This window comes from Lampetra planeri, chromosome 42 (genome assembly GCF_965212315.1).
Source record: "Lampetra planeri chromosome 42, kcLamPlan1.2.h2, whole genome shotgun sequence".
NCBI lineage: Eukaryota > Metazoa > Chordata > Hyperoartia > Petromyzontiformes > Petromyzontidae > Lampetra > Lampetra planeri.
In genome coordinates, this window is record NC_136148.1 from 2,362,218 (window position 1) to 2,377,077 (window position 14,860).

At 50.5% G+C, this 14,860-nt stretch overlaps 1 long non-coding RNA gene across 1 annotated transcript; it reads left to right on the forward strand.

The window, feature by feature from the left end:
• Nucleotide 1: 1 nt before the first annotated feature.
• On the forward strand, nt 2-5,000 carry LOC144732298 (uncharacterized). The gene is made up of 2 exons (XR_013588173.1): nt 2-1,404; nt 4,117-5,000. It is a non-coding gene; the product is annotated as an uncharacterized LOC144732298 (long non-coding RNA).
• The last annotated feature ends 9,860 nt before the right edge of the window (nt 5,001-14,860 follow it).

Sequence of the window (14,860 nt, forward strand, 5' to 3'; positions counted from 1 at the left end):
GTGCAATGGACGAGTCGAGTCGCGTGCAGACAATGCGCGTGACAAAAAATTCTAAACTGCCCCCATGGCCCTGCTTGGCACCCGAGCCAGATTCAGATGTCTTTTGAGGGCAGCACGTGACGGTTTGGTCCTGGCTCAGCTTGGCAAATAGCCAGTGGGAAACCACCCATGCGTACTGCGACAGCCCCGGACTGGCACTGCTCGTCTGAGCGAGTGGACAAGGGCACGAGAAGTATTCTCTAAACCAGGGACGTGGAACCCTTTTCCTTCCCCAGGGCCAAACGGGGCATTCGCCTTTCGCGGTGATACTAAACTTTTGTCATGCTAGGACTTGTGCATTGACTGCTCACAACTACTTGAAAGGCAACATGACTTGACGCGGCGTTGTTGTTCAGCCCAGCATATTACCCTCGAGTCCCTGATTAGTGCGGTGAAGATTATGGCAGCGACTGGTAAACGTCGTTTGCTGTTCGTTTCAAAGTGTTAGGCCTCAACGTGGCCATGGGCCACGACTTAAGTCCCATTTTAAACTTTTTTTTGTTTTGTTTACTCTGGCCTATAATTGAGTTGACCTTGGTTTGGGCGTTGTGAGATGCAGTTTTTGCATGAACTACGCTATATGAAATTGTATTATTATGAAATGAAGTCGTGGGCTGTAGGTTTACCACCCCTGGTGTTCAAAGACCGAAAGCACTTCGCTTCCATCGATATTTGTGCTGCTGTACGATGATGATGTTAATGCAGCAGGCTAACGATTCGGACAGTAGACCCTGTTCAGACAGACTACATACGTCCAAGCTGGTATATCGCCATCATTCATAATTTAAAATTTCCTACACTTCTGATGGTTTTTGGCGAGGTCTGGCTTGGTTATTACTAAGTGCAATGGAGTTAGGGGTTTATCGTTGATGTTCTGTTCTCAAAGCCGTCGACGACTCCTTGATTTATGTACACAGACGTACATAATGTCACCTTATGTTTATATTTACTAGGGGAAGGATGTTACTCAGTGTGGCAAAAAGATGAAACGCATTGTGTATATTTGTACGTTGTTTTAATAACAGCGGGAATTTAATACCGTGGCTGTATTAATATAAACCGAATGTGTCAACTACCTAAATGTGATAACCGGATGTCAAAATGCTTCGCACAAAAGTGAGACCTGGATTTTTAGGTCATGGGCAATTTATATTTCCCAGCAACCCTGCGCTTTCCTTAATTTAAATGCTGAGCAAGAGATTTTGACAGATGGAATTGGGTCACTTACAGGCAGAGAAGAGAGCGATCTTAAAAGTCTGGAAGTGAAAAGAGGAATGTTATCGGCCGTGTGGATGACCAGAGTCAAGACTCCGGGAGCAGCAGCAGAGAAGAAGCACGCATTTTCCCCGCGTGTATTTCATACAGGCGAGTTCCCTTGTGTTCTGTCTCCGTCTTTCACTCGGTCGTGCATTACCTGAGGAGTGAAGCTGCACGGGTGCGAGAGACGAGAGGCCTTCCCATAGGGCACAATACAGGACAGACGTCACGGAACTCAAGGTCACTGAGAGTTCACACCGGAGCTGTGGACAAAGCGTTTATTGTCGGTTGCAATGTGGTATTAAGACAACACCTTCCAAGGTATAGATCGCATTTAATCCCGAATCGTTCGCTACTTTAGCATTTAGTGGGAGTGTGCTCTTCAAAGTGGATCCTTCCAAAGCGTCCCTTGCCGAGTTTAACAGGTACACGGAGGTTAGCACGTGACCTATTGACTGCAGAATCAATCTCAGCCGAGAAAGTTCGTGATGCTGGCCCATCTCTGCAAATCCATTTTTCCCAATTTGGACAATTTTGATTGGGACAACCCCGACACCGAGGCAAGCGGGCAGGCAGGAGCAAGGAGCACGCCGTTTAACACTTTCCCAGGCGGAACAAATTGGCGAGGTTAAACTGGCACGTCCGCGGTAGTAAACGGCACGGACGTGGCCTCACCAGTGCTCCCAGAAGTCATCTGCTTGGATCTGACTCGAGTCACGAACCGGCGGAACAGACAACTCCAGATCACGTGCGCACACTCACACTGCTGACAAGGCTGCAGCCTCCCTCCCAATGGGCTCGCGATCCTCTGTACCATCAGGGGGAAACTTTCACTGGGGAACTCTAATAACCTGGTATACCTACCATGGGAAGACATGCCGACCCACAGCCCGCAGCAGAACAATACTGGCCTCAAGTGCTGGCTGGCAATGTCGATCATTCGGAAAATCGTGGCGCAGCCCTTTCAGATTGACAACTAGCACGAGGCGCTGGTACTTGCCTGGGTGGTATTGCAGACGCCGTCATTTCAGGGAAACCTGTCACACGGACGTTGTAAGACGTCTACCGCCCAGCTGCGCTTCTGTCGCAACTGTGCGTGCAATTGGGTTGCCACGATATTGCGTTCTGCGATGTTGCCGTACAACGTGTAAGGTCCTCGATAACCACATCGTATCGCGGTTATAATTTTTTCACTTTATTTCCCGACCAAAATTATTTAAATAACAAGCACAAAAATTGTTGATGTAACCATTTCCCAGACTAATTGACGGCATGATGGTAATATGACAAAGTAACATTCATAGTTTATTTATGAATATTATAGGTTTTTTTGGGGGGGTTAGATCGCGTAATTATAAATGTGTCGTTAAACCCGACACCACCCGACACAGCCAATTAGTAAGATTTTTCACGTAAACAGAACATGCCAATTCATTACTAGTACAGCACACTGGCGTGTTGGAGAGCAAATCCACAACATTAACACTCTGAGTACGACGTTCTGCCAGTAATTACAACTAGCTTCATCAGGCAACAGCCAGATTTGTGGAGAAATCCTCCTGTTTCGTTCTTTAAATAGAGGGATAAATGTGATTATATGACTTGTGAGCCCTCCACGTGTGAGGGAGGGTGGGATTAATTGGGTATCCATTGGGTTTAACGACACATTTATATTTACGCGATCTAACCAAAAAAAACCCCATATTATGGATGATATTTGTCGCGAAAGCCTACGTGTTAAACTGAGTTTATGTATTAACTGTTCAAACCGACAGCATCTGCGTTACAAGCATTTTAAAATGTATAGTTGCAACGGTCGGATAAGTCTTGTGGCAGGTTTGCTTTGAGTGAAATGTGAGTTGACGTTTGAGTAATCTTCATCCCGACTGAAAGTGCAGCAGAAAAAACCTATAAAATCGTGAAATCTTTATCCCGACTGTAAGTGCAGCACAGCAGAAAAAACCTATAAAATCGTGAAATCTTTATCTCGACTGTAAGTGCAGCACAGCAGAAAAAACCTATAAAATCGTGAAATCTTTATCTCGACTGTAAGTGCAGCACAGCAGAAAAAACCTATAAAATCGTGAAATGCCATGTCGAGAGTTTCGGTTAAGAATGACGATAATCGTCATCTTGTGAAAATCTATTTCGTGTCGGATCGTGAACAACGAATATCGCGTCAATCCCAGTCCGGGTGGATTGCACAGTAACATTCACGGCAGTGAGCGTCAGTTGCCTGGTGGGCACAATGAGATTCCAATATTCGTTCAGTATTAGCCAACGCAGTACTTTGCAAGCTCGCGCTATTAGTCACAATTGAAGATTGCACACGTAGCAATATCAAGCCATGTGTTACGTAGTTAGTTTTTGTCATTTTCACGTTGTTTTTTTGTTATCGTGGCATCCATAATGTATTACTGAAGAAGTGTAAAGCGAAGCCGTAAATGGGGTCATGTTCTCGGTAAATGGAATGGAAGCTGATACCATTTTTTGAAGCTTGGGGTGTGTGTGTGTGTGGGAGCGGTAGTGTAGCGGTTAGCACGCTGTGCTATGAACCTGGCGACCCGGGTTCGATTCCCACTCACGGCCAACACCACTGACGATTATCTGAACCGGTCCCGGGCCTCTCCTAGGTCGACTCAGCCTCAAATGAGTACCTGGTGCAGTGTGTAAACATCGCCACTGGGGAGACAGGCGGTCGGGCGTGGTGCTGGCCACCCACCCCCTCGTGTACCGTTCCGGCCTTCATAGGTGCTCGCTAACAGCACTTGCCCCTACAGTCTGTTAATGCTATACGGGGGATCTTTGTCTTTGTTTTAGGAACGCAACAGGGCACCTCCAAGTGGGTCGAGCTTGTCCGTGCAATGTGTCACGTGATGGCTGCGGTGGCGGCTTCCTCAAGTTGTGCCCGCACGTGCAATACAAGCCAAGCATGCCACCAAAGACAAAGATCCCCCATATAGCCTTAACATACAGTTGGGGCAAGTGCTGTTAGCGAGCACCTGTGAAGGCCGGCACGGCATACGAGGAGGCGATTGGCCAACACCACGCACGACCGCCTTTATCTGCCCAGTGGCGATGTTTATACACCACAACAGGTACTCATTTCAGGCTGAGTCGACCTATAAAAAGCTTAGGGCCAGTTCAGATAATCGTCACTGGTTTTGGCCGTGAGCGAGAATCGAACTCGGGCTGCCGGGTTCTCAGCGCAGTGCGTTAACCACTACACTACCGCTTCCCCAGTGTTCCACCACACACACACATATACATCGGCTGCGTGAGCAGGTGTGGAATCGTGGAAAAAAGTAACCCGTAAAAACAAAGTTTTTCACTATAAATCCTTGAGTAAGAGTTTCATTTTTATCACATTGGTATTTTTAATTAAATATGAAAAAAAAATTCCCTAAAAAGTGGAAAATTTTGGAAATTTTTTTTCATGAAAATAAATTGTCACGCACAACGAGTCTGTGTGCAAAATGTCAGCTCGATTGGATCACGGGAAGTGGGTTAAAAAACGACCGAAAGATTTGCACGGTCGTAAGCGCGCAAGCAAGCAAGCAAGTGAACTTAATATAAAGGATTTAAAAATAATAGTTGTTCGTCCGGTTGAGAACGCAAGAGACCTTTATAACGGTCTAATTTGCAAGAGTGCCCTGGGTAAATCGAGGCCAAGTCCGCACGAAATAAAAACCTCCGTGAAATATTCTTCTCTCCATTCGTCTGGCTGATGATGTCGATGCAGATCAACAGCTTACAGTTTCACAAACCGCGTCAGGAGCAAGCGGAGTGCATCGCCGTGATGTCTCTTTCCTATTTGTGGCTTGGCCATTGCGTCGTTATATATGTTGTATATGGTCCGTTTTCCATGACCACAGTCGCACACTGGAGCAATTTTTTTTTCCATTCGTGCAAAAGGTATCCGCTTCTGCCATGGTTTAGGGTGGACCTTGAGCTTCGTGGAAGATAAAAACCCAGGTGGTGTTTTGTTTGTTCTTTTGATCTCCATTCAACTTTCCAAGCTTCATCAAAGTTGAATTCGCATTGTCTAAGGCAGGGGAGGGGAACGTCCGGCCCGCGGGCCTTATAACGCCCACGAAATCATTGGGTCTGGCCCTGTCAAAGCAACCGCAGGCGGGACTCGAAATTCAATTAATCTAGGAGCAAACCTGGAAAAGCAGTTGCGAGTAGCAACATCATCATCATCAATACCAGCTAACATCACACGCCTCGACAAAGAGAAGCAGTTCCAGCCATCACATTAGGGGTGAGTTAATTAAATGTTTGACCAAATAAAACAGGCTAATTGTTAAGTTAATAATTTTGTATGGCCCGCGAATGATGTTATAAATATCCAAATGGCCCTTGGCAGAAAAAAGGTTCCCCACCCCTGGTCTAAGGGTAAGCGAATGGGTCCAAAAGGGCTTGGCGTGACTTCAAGTGATGACGAGGGCCGTTATTGAGGTCCTGATGAGTGGGAAGGACTTCCCGAAGGGTTGGGGAGAGAGATGTGTGACGTGAAATGAACAGGAGGAAACCCTTTCATCCTTTGCCAAGGTAAACGGGCGGTGGCGGTTTAAATCCAGTGGCCTCCCTGGTTATTACTGTGGGTGTAACAACCGTAGATATACCGGGAAACACTCGCTTGGGGGTCTGCGCACGACATTCATGTCCCCCTCCTGAAAAACTCTTGCAAACGAGACCATCCTGAATTTCGATGTAAAGCTTTCGTGACTGCAGGGATTCATCTTGGTTCTTTCGGTAAAGTCACGTAGAATGGGAATAATAAAAATAAAATAAAAAACATAATAAAATAATATAATAAAATAATATAAAAACATAATATTATTTTTTTATTTCCCTTCTACGTGACTTTACCGAAAGAACCAAGAAGATGAGACCATCCTGGTCTAATGGGTTTGCACCCTATTCATATTCTTAGGTTTTTTTGGTAAAGTCACGTAGGTAAAACATCAAAATTAATAAAATAAAATAAAGATCACGACGTTTCGGAGGCAACACAAGTCTCCGTCATCAGGTGGGACCGTCACAGCCAGATTAGCTGCATCAAGTGAGGCAATGATTCAAGATGTAATCCCTTAAAAGCAAGTTGAGGGGGGAGGAGAGGGGGGGGGGAGCTCATCAGAATGTGGTAGCCAATGAATGGAACGTATCGGGAGGGAGGGAGGGGGGCGGGGCTCAAGGACGGCACGGAGTGCCACGGACAACGCATCGGGAGGGGGAGGGGGCGGGGCCAAAAGGATGGGCGACGGCGTGGACGCGGTTGAGCGCAAGCGACTACTGCTGTACACGCCAACGCATTGGACAGAGAGGGGGGGGAGGGGAGGCCTGATACACATGATAGAAAAGAAGGAAAATGCCCATGTTTATACCAACGTAAAATCAACATAACTAAACAAAGTGAGAATGAGGACGAACCTCATCTGTCCCTGTGGAATCGTCGAGCCCGTTTACTCGGCACAATAACACGCCATCAACGTCATCTTAATGTTGTTTTGAACATTTTCTAAAGTTTTCAGTTTCGCGTAAATCCCAAAAACGGACAATCATCGCTCGGCAGAGAAGCAGTGCACCACTTGTTGGTGGTGTCAGCCGTTCCCCCCGCACCTCCGATTAGCAAGGTTGGCTACGTACGGTGCAAAAGGAGTTCAGCATACAAACATAACGAAACGACCGGGTCCACGCCGCTGCGTCGGTGTCTCCGCCGAGCTGTGTGCGCGCTGCCCGCGTTGTTATCGCTCGCTCTGTCCGGCACGATGTCCCACATTTCTCTCCGCGTCGCACGTGGAGCGAAACGTTGAACATTCGCGCTGGACAGCACGCGGCGGTCTAACCCGGACCGCGTGTCGGCAAACCATCGCGGGGATGTCGCCGTGGCCTGACCGCGTGTCGGTTGCTGGGCGCCGCGAGGCAGAAGCGCGACTTGCAGGAGGCGGTCACGCTCACTCGACAAGCAGCCTCGTTCCCTCGACCCCCCTCCCCTCCCCGCTTGTGCTTATCTTATTTGAACCCGACTCGGTTCAGTTATTACACACCTGCTGCGAAACATACGACTATTTGAGCACCTGGACGGCACGGGTGTGTGCAATTCTGTGCCTTAGTCCCAAGTGTTTTTTTTTTATCGCTGGAGAAACAAAAATGTTGTACACGGAGCGCAAAAAGCACAGCGATAGCGAGCGTAGCGCGGTTGGCATGGCTCTTGGTACAATAAATAAAATTGCCCCCCCTCCCATCTACCCACTCCCCACATCCTTTCTCTGTCGAATTCCGCCCCCCTCCCCTCCCCCCACTTTATAGCCCTTTGCTTGGCCCCTCCAGACCGTGGGTCTCCACGCAATTTCCATCGCACTCGATACGGCTTGCGATGTCCGCCGCGCAAGTAGTGCCGGGGGAGCTCGTGTGTGAATTCAAATTATTCGTTGGCGCCAACGCTTCTCGTTTAAAGTGCGAATTTCCTTCGTGTCTCGCGATGTGTATGGCAACCTGCTTGTTCGGTGAAAAATGTGAACACTGGCTCAATAAAGGCGATCGGATGAAGACCTCTTATCACCAGATACGATTCCGTTACATTCACGTTTTGTGAACCGCGCTGTCAAGGTTCATGCACTTTACAAAAATAGCAGCAAAAAAATAGTTTTGTTAAAGAAGTTAACTTGTTACACGTCAGAGAGAGCAGCAGTTTGATATCACATCATCAACACATTTTCCCATCCCAAGAGATCGAATAGCTATCAGTGCAGTAACAACTCCTGGCATTAGCGCAGAGTCCATGGAAGTGGATCTCACCGAACAACCTCCAAAATCCTTTTGTTCAGCGCGTGGAACGAAACTTGAGTTTCTGCAGACACCCCCAGCACGCGGAGCGAAACGCCGGACAGCTTCACGCCGGACAACACGTGGCACAACCAGAAAACAAACCGGGGAGCTGTTCGAAGCAAACATGCAACAGGCGAGAGAGAGAGACAAAAGATGAGCAACAGCGAAGGATTTTACAGCCTCAAGAAAAGTTCTTACAGAACATCCATCCTGGGCCTTTCTCCTGCCGCCCGCCGCTGTGCCGTGCGGTGCGCAGTGGCGGTGCGGCGGCCGTGCCGTGCCGGTGCTGTGAAGCGGCGGAGGAGCAGGATGGGATCAGCCTGATTCACAACACCAGCTGCGGCACGGCACCAAGCGGCGGGGGCCGGGGGCCCGCTGAGCCGGCGCTTGCCGTGCCCTCCCTGGGCGGGCGGGCGGGCGGCCGCGCTGGAAAAGGCTTTTTGCGACGAGCTGGGGGGACACGAGCGGCGGGCCGTGACTACCGCGTGGGGCTGCTGGCGCCCCCGACGCTGCTGGCGCCCCCGACGCTGCTGGCGCCGCCGACGCTGCTGTCGCCTCTATGGAGGTACAAAAACAAAAAAAAGACACGGGACATGTCATGGCAAGAAGGAGGGAAAAGGGGGAAAAGGCACAGTCCTGCAAATTTCTTGCTCACGCCACAGCTGGCCTCCACTCTAAAATGGAGCGCAGAGAGAAAGCCCCTCTAACAGGGGTACGTTGGCCTACTCTTCCACGTTGGCCAGCTGTCTCGGAAGAGTTGGGAGTACCCACGCTTGAGCCCGCACCGCACGCAGCGAGCCGACGCGCTGTTCGTGAACCCACTAGCCACTGCTGGGTGGACATAGGCGGCGGAGGAGTTTTTGAAGAGAAAAACGGGCACTGTTATTTTCAACTGCAGCGCCATGGGAATCTAATTGAACGGGTGACCTCTGGGTTACAATTCCAGCGCTGTAACCAACACACCACGGCGGGCATCTGACTTGAGCGGCAGCTGCGACGAATGCCTCCCTCGCTCGCGAGTGCTGTGAACGGCGGCGTTCCTGAAACTCCCCCGGTGCTCCTGGCAACTCATTCCCGTGTTGGCCGACAGTGCCGAGCTGGGCAACGAGTTCATCTGGCACCACCGGACATGCCGAACCACAAGATAACAGTTGGCCTGTCTCCATTCATTGTTACGCTACAGCAGTGGTTCTTAACCTTTACTGCAGCATTGCACCCACCCCCCTTTGGTTCTCAATCGTAAAATCGTTTTAATGGTAATAACTACACGGGGTTTTATGAAACAGAGTAGTTGTATTCTTGGTTCTTTCGGTAAAGTCACGTAGAAGGGAAACAATAAAATAATAAAAATATAAAGCGATAAAATTCTCACGACGTTTCCACTGCAACACAAGCAATCATCATCAGGTGTGAAAAACACAGCAAGAACATTTGAAAAAAGTGGCGGTTTTTTCTTAACGTCAGCACCACTGACAGCGATTTGGCAGTTGGTCAGATGGACGAGTCCATCTATGTTCGGAAAAGAGGATGGGGGAGCAGAAAATGGTATGCGGTCTGAAAGTCACCGTAAGCGTGAACACAATCAATTCAGACCCGAAATGGTTTATAAAATCCTTCCAATGATTGCTAAGCCAGAATCCATCTTCTCGGTTGAAATTGTCTCTGGGTTTGTATATGTGGATAGCCTCATGAACGAGTCTCTCATGGTAGCCAGATGGCTTGCAGAGAACCTTTGTCTTGGAGAAGTCAATGTCATGTGAGCCCACTGAATTATAACAGTGATCTGCCACGGCCGAGGTGTTGGTCCTTCCGTGTTTTAGGTCTGTTTTGTGCTCACGGATACGGTCTGAAACATGTCGTTTGGTTTTTCCAATGTAACTACTACCACAGAGGCAACTCAGTTTGTAAACGCCAGGGTACTGTATGTCTGGAATCACATCTTTTACAGACGGAACCAGATCACGGATTTTATGTAATGTGTTGAATCGGACCTGGATCTTGTGTTTATTCAAGATGTTGGAGATATTTTTTGTGATCCCCGCAATGTAGGGTAAGGTGATGGTTTTAAATGGCTCCTCAAGAGGGTATTTCTTCATGGTTGGAGTGATGGCTTTGTGGATTGTGTAGTCGGAGTAACCATTAGCCTTAAGAGCTTGGTGTACGTGCTTGAGTTCACTGGCAATGTGTTTCTGGTCAGGAAAACATTACCAAATCGCTGTCCGTGGTGCTGACGTTAAGAAAAAAACGCCACTTTTTTTCAAATTTTCTTGCTGTGGATTTCACACCTCATGACGATTGCTTGTGTTGCAGTCGAAACGTCGTGAGAATTGTATTGTTTTATATTTTTATTGTTTCCCTTCTACGTGACTTTACCGAAAGAACCAAGAATATGAATCCCTGCAGTGACGAAAGCTTTAAATGAAAATTTTGAGAAGTTGTACTTACGTGCCCGTGCTTAATTTGCGTTTCCATGATTAACCTTCCAAAAAGATCTGCCCGTGTCTCGCACCGCCAGAAAGGGCATCTCGCACCCCCAGGTTAAGAAGAATAACCACTGCGTCACGGCGTACTCGACACGCACGCACACACGCGCGCGCAGTCAGACACAAAGCACAACTCCCTTTCGGTAAGGGCCCTTCTGCCGCGGAGCACTCGAACCGCTCCGACACGTCTACACTGCGAGCTCACGAGATGTGCCGCGTGTGTCAATGTGTGTGGGGTGGAGGAGGCTCACCAAGGACGATCCTGGGCGACCATGGAGGGCGGAGGCGCGAAGCTCAACAGCCAAAGAGCGGAGCGCCGGGGCGGATACAACGCAGCGAGTTGGCACGGTGGGGAGCACAGGCGGTGCATCTGCCAGTCGGTTTAGCCAAGGCACCTTTGTCCGGTGACTTTCTGCCCGCGAGCTCTCGACACTTCACGTGGCCTCAAAAGTGCACCCAGTTTGCGGTGACATCGCCGCGAACTGAGGAATGTATGTGGGTGTCCGAATGTGCGTGCGCGTGCTTCTTAACGTGTGCGCACATACAATACGTGTGTGCCCGCCCCTGCATGAATGTGTGCGTACATTCGTGTGTGCATGTGAATGTGTGCGTCCAAGCAGGAGGAGCAATGGCACAGTGGTTGCAGCGCTGCCCAATCTGGTTTGATTCTCGGCCACGGCTAACATCAGTGGTGATATATCTGAGCCAGTTCCGGGCCTCCCCTATGTTGACTCAGCCTTAAAAGAGCACCTGGTGCAGTGTGTAGACATCGCCACGAGAAAGACAAAATTGGTTTGCCCTGGTGAAGGCCAGACCACCCTCCCATGCGCCGTACCGGCCTCCGTGGGTGCTCGCTCACAGCACTTGCCCCATCAACAGCCTGTGTGGGTTACACGGGGGAATCTTTGTTGTTTTGTCCAAGCAAAATTGATTTCATCGGACGCGATTACATTTTGTTCACCTGATCGTAGGTGGTACAGAAAATGTGAGCCGCGCCTATTCCGTCTGTATGGGATAGAGCGTTGCCCCCTCGCACGCCCGTGGGTTTCCTCCGGGCGCTCCGGTTTACTCCCGCATGTAAATGCTCATTAATTGGCCGGTAACACCTTCATAGATATGTGTGTGTGTATATATAGAGGACCTCCAAAGCTTGGGGAGGAATTTGACACTGGCTCACCACCCGGCTGCCTTTCCCGTTTGGGCGTGGGTCCTCGCATCTTTCCGAGTCGAATGCTGTGCGCGTTACAAGTTGAGATGATTGTCATTCTCACGAGAAGGCCCCGGGTGCTGCGTTGATAGTGTAAAAAAAAAAGAGTCAAGACGTTTCAGCTCACCTACCCAGGGCAGAGTTCAACTCCTTTCTGGCATGATCCTGGCAAAATCATCGGTGCACTTTCTGCATGCTCGTGGTCTTCTTATTTCCATTAAAATAGTGCCAGGTCTCCCTCGCGATGCGTCCATCTCCATTGGTGGGGGCCCTTCATTCTACTTGTTGAATGAAGGTCTAAATGCGCCTCACGTTTAATACTTCACCATTACTACGCAAGTCAAAACCTCGGACATTTTTCTTCAGTGACATTTGACAAATTAGAAAATGGTTTATTTGTAATGTCAATTATTTACCCGGGGGAAACGTCTCAGATTTCAAGACCATTTTTTTTTCAGTAGGGTCTTCCATTTGGCATGTTTTGCCAATTCCGCTAAGTGAGAGGAAACTGGAGTACCCGGAGAAAACCCCGAGACACGCACATCACGAGGGGGTTACACTCAGCACTGGCCAACTACCTGGCCACACCTCGCAGCTCCACGCCTACGCCACCTGGCAAGCCCTGGTGGTGGCAGTGGTCGCCCATCCAAATATGAACCCAGCTCAAACCCGACTTAGCTTCCAGCATCGGCACGATGCGGCGCACTCAGGGTGACTTGGGTTGTCGTAACAAATGCTGGCGCATTAATTGGGGGGATGATTATTCCTGTGTATCAGCCGCTGAAAGGAGATAATAGGGAACGAGTGGGAGTGGGAAGAGGGTGGGGGGAGACACTGGATCAAAAAAAAAACAGAGGCAAAGCCATTTGACACGACTCGGCAGTTACGCAATTTACATTAAAATTTGGATGGAAGAGTAGGCCAAATACTCTCGAGGGGCTACACGCCGAGTGGAGGTCATACTGCTAGCAGCGGCGTGAGCAATAAATTGTCGGGCTGCGCGTTTTACCTTTAACACACAGCAACAACAAAAATAAATCAATTCGTTCAACAATTCTCTATTGAATTTGAATCAATGAAAACCATTGGTAAACAACAACAAAAAAGCATCCCGTTTCAAGCGACATCCTGACCGATTCAATCGCGAGCGCCTGTTCCCGCAAGCGCCACAGCGTCGAGGCCACAGCCGGTGTCGAGCATCAAGCTCAAGGCGCGACGGACACGGCTGCATGCTAATGCCATTTTTTTCCCCGCGTCGACGCCCCAGACCGTGGAGCGTTTCATTTTTTTCTTTACCGCGGTGCCATTCAGCGGGTCCGACTGCTGCAGGCGGCGAGCGCGCCGGATGATCCGCCCAACGGCGGCTGGGGCCAGAGGCGAGGGCGGCCCCCCCTTTTGTCTTCGTGGGCGGCCCGGCAAGGCGCGCGTTGACCCCCCTTTAATCAGCAGCTGCCACGCGGCGTCCGCGTAAGACAGTGGAGGATGGTGGGTGGTGGTGGTGGGGGGGATGCAGCGGCGTGGGTGGGTGGGTGGGTGGAGGGGAATGCGGCGCGTGGCATCTTTCAAGTGCATCCGAGACGCCCACGGCAGTGAAGGCTGTGACGGCACGCGCGGCGACAGGGACATTAAATTGGCCTTAGCCCCGGGCAGGCGGGCAGGTGATGCAAAAGGCGGCGGTGCCCAAGTTTGTGGGCTGGAACGACGTTTTTTTTTAATATCCCCTTGTTTTGGGGAGGATACTGCCACGGTGTCATCGTCAGGGGGCACTGGGACTTGGAATCCAGCGGTCGCCGATCTGATTCGATCTTCCGCCGCGGCAGTTGATGCCATGGGCAAGTTTCTTAAATCCAGCGTAAATCGGCGCACCGGTCAGCCGATTGGCAGATGGTACACGGCGGGGTTAAAGCGGGGGTACTCTCACCTCTTTCAAGACGTCTGGCGAGCGGGCAAGAGTTGGCCAAACGCTCTCCCAATAGCGTAAGCGGCTCTCATACACCTCCCCTCCAGGTGAGGCCCATCTTGCCAGCAGTGGCGTGGGGCAAGCGATTGCAGGGCCGCACCTTTACCCTTTATTTTGAGAAGCCCCCCCCCCCCAAACCAAGCGATTGACATCGCCGTCACCACGGTGACACACAACGAGGGTTTACACTGCGTCTCAATCCTGGCGAACGCGGCTCAAGAGAACGCTCCGAACCGGTTGGACGGAGGCAGCTGTGCGAACGTTTAGCGTCGATCAGTCGCTGCCCCGGTAGGGGTCTCGACGCAGAGGCGCCCATCGTCGGGGGGTTTGGGGGGGGGGGCCACGTTCAAACTAACGACGCGGCGGCATGGCAAGCGCGGCCGGTAAGGCCGACGGGGCGAGCGATGCACGCCGAACCTCGACCGCGTGTCGAGTCTCGCCCCCCGTGATCTCTCTCCCGAGACGTTGCGCGGAGCGATCCGTACCGGGAGATGTTTCGGCGGAGCGAGCGCTGACGGGGGGCGAGAACGCGGCGGCCGCGGCGGTTGTGGGGGGCAACCCCCCCCGCCGTCCAGCTCCGTGGCGACATACACGGCGGCACGCGCAGCGACGGCAAGCGGTCGCGCACGCCCCGGGGTTGCGGGGGCTTTAAACCCCCAAACCCGTCCCAATTTCGCCTCGGGGGTCCCCTTCCTCCACGCGATGAGCCCCCTGTCCACCTGCACCGTTTGCACGCTCAGTGGCGATGCCGTTCGAGCGCACGTTCGTACACCGGTGCAGCGGCAGCACTGATGGGTGCGCCAAGGGCGTGTAATGAGAGCCACCGTTATTCAGCCAACACAGTCACTTTGCGAAAATAAATCAATGAAGCTGCAATCTGCGACTATTTTTGATACCCTAATCGAGATTCAGGATCACCATCTTTGTTCCTAAAAATATCAGATTAAAAAACAAATGTTAGGGTTTCATGTTATAATTTAAATAAGAAAAATATACATTCTCGTGAATATCACTAGCATCAATGCCTCAAATCATGCCATCGTGCAAGCAACCAATTAACACAATTAATATTTGTGACAT